Here is a 2,809-nt window from a genome sequence, read left to right as displayed (position 1 = left end):
AGTAGCTAAACTGTAAAAAGATCTCTCTGGATTGGTTTTTAATTTCAAAGTTGTTTTTTGGACTAGATGACACTGTTTGCACTTAGTTTCTGAATGTTTGCTAAGTGTTGTCAGTTCACTTAAAATGACCTTGGTTAAAACAGATCTAGTAAATCATTGTCAGAACCTGTCAGTTCCCAGCATATCTTCACCAAGAGCCAGTTATTTTCAGTTAATAGTTTGTAGTAAAAAGAGCAACATCGTCACAAACACTATCAATAACACTTTACACTTTGTAGTATTATGGAATATTTTCTCATGTTGAACTGGGTTACTTTTATCAAACTGTTTGCAGCGTTGCCAAAATTCTAATTACTTGTAGAGTCTTTGTTTATTTCATATTGCAGCTTCTGAAACATGCACAGCAGGTAAGTACTTATTGAACACGTCAGCAATTGTGTAAGTAAATATATTTCTAAAAGTCCTCTTGACATGAAATTCTCACCAGATGTTGGTAACAGCCCATCCAATCCACACATGCAAATTAATCAAAGAATAGATGTTCATGAATTAAGTTTTGTGTAATAGTGAGAAATGACACAGGAACAAAAGTATTGAACGCACTAATTGAAATTAACTTTGTACAAGGTTGTCTTTGTTGGTGACAGCTTGAAGACTCCTCCCGCATATAGACTAGTGGCATGCGTTGCTCAGGTGTGATTTTTGTCCATTCTTCCTCACAGTCGTGAAATCCTGAAGGTTGTGTGGGTCCCTCCTACAAACTCTGAGCTTTACTTCTTTTCAAACCCATCTTGCATACCTTTTCATCGTGACCTTCAGACTGCCCACTGGCATCATCAGGGGCATCATTAAAAACTTGCCATCCAACGAGAATGGGGGAAACATTCTGTTGAACTCTGTATTTCCCAAATACTCACAGTGTTTCCTACAGAAACACAAGTTTTCTCTTTTCATTGCAAACATGGTTGTACAGCATATCATCCTGAACTCACTCGCACAGGTCGACATGGTCACAAGTTACGTCTACAGTTTGTTGACCTTTGCTCTTTTTGTCACTTGGTAGTGGGGCATGAACCCAGTGATTCTTGATTACTGGCATTATTACAAAAGCTGAGCGGAAGAGATAACCGAACTCAGACTGGAAGTTGTATTTAATCAGCCAAACTATTCTCATCAGTGGGCCGTGCTTTGATAGTGCCTCAGGGCAAATGTCGCAAGCTTCTATTGTCTTCCATTCCTCATTCTACGTGTGCATTTAGGAGAAAATCCTGATAGATGTCTACATTGCAGAAATTAATCCTAATAAACTGCAAACCTGCCACATTTGGTATGATGTTTGAGTTTAATTCTTCCCTCAGTGTTCTTTCTGTTCCCTTGTGCCAAGTCTCCTGTATTAAGTTCATCCATTATTTAGTTGTTGCACCTTCTGCTTTATTTCTAAAAGAGTTAGCCTTCCCTTTGATTTGCTTTTAGTGTTTGCTTCCCTTGTCTCGTTGTCTGTATATATAGTTGCTGTCTCCCCTTGTTTAGATCATTTTAGTGAGTCTCCAAGTTTTAGGTTTCCCTTTTTGTGTTGCTCGCTTAAATAAACAGCTTGTTTTCAGTTCAATGCTGTCAGTTTTCATGCTTCTGCTTTTGGATCCTCAGAGTGGTCAGTTGGATCTACTGACCTTAGAAGGTGAACCTTTGGGATTAGTTGTTCAGCTTCCAGGCCTCTCTTATGTGGATCCAGCTCTCACTTTGGATTTGGGAGAGAGACATCCTCTCTACTTTTAAATTTAGCCATAAAACTTTCCTTTTTGATAAAGGACTGGATCAGGTGACCCTGAATTCTCCCTTAGTTACACTGCGATAGGCCTAGGCTGCTGGGAGATTCCCACATTGCACTGTTTGTTCTTCACTCACCTTTTTCTACTTTCTATGTTTTTACACACCAATCTGCATTTAATTATTAGTCATTATTAATCCCGGACTCTTTTCCATAGTGCATCTTGTTCTGTCTTCCACCCCTCACCTCATATGATTGTTGGGGTTTTATGTTTTCTTTGTATTAAATTAAATTAAACATGTTAATATGAAGACGAACTCCCAGTCTAGTGCTTTCAGCGATGACAGATGTGAGAGTGAGTGTCTTGTTTTTATTTAAAGAAGATTTCTCAGTGTCTGATCTACACGATGTATGTTTGTGAAAGTGAATCATGGCATGAACAAAGGTCATTTCTGAGTTGCTGATCTTCACCATAAAGCAGCGGTCCCCAACCCCCGGGCCACGGGCCGGTGCCGGTCCGTGTGTCGTTTGGTACCGGGCCGCGAGAGTTGAAGCTCGGGTGTGAAGTTTAGCGGTTTTAAGGGTTCTTATCGTTAACTCGGTTTCCCTGGGTCTTTTCCTGTGTTTTAGTTGTGTGTCTTATTTTGAAAGAAATATTTATGCGTTACCATAGTGACCAGAGAGCATTAAGGGACATTTAAGAAGTACGCTGCCAATAAAGTTACACAATTACACAATGAATTCGCGTTTATTATTATATTTACAAAATACACAGTTTTTGTCTTGGTCGTATCATTTTATTTTTTTGTATTTATCCGCGACACCTTAAAGGCCGGTCTGTGAAAATATCGTCTGACATTAAATTGGTCCGTGGCGCAAAAAAGGTTGGGGACCGCTGCCGTAAAGGGTTATAGAAGCATCTCGTCGGACTTGGGTCACTTAAGACTTACCCAATCCAGAGGAAAGTGAAGTATGCTGACTCTTCTGTGGTCATTTTTTAAAATTTAGGAATTTTACCTTTGAGGGAGGGAAGTATGTTAA

This window comes from Pundamilia nyererei, unplaced genomic scaffold (assembly GCF_000239375.1).
Source record: "Pundamilia nyererei isolate P.nyererei 1_Seehausen unplaced genomic scaffold, PunNye1.0 scaffold00098, whole genome shotgun sequence".
Lineage (NCBI taxonomy): Eukaryota > Metazoa > Chordata > Actinopteri > Cichliformes > Cichlidae > Pundamilia > Pundamilia nyererei.
Note: the sequence above shows the minus strand (reverse complement) of the source record.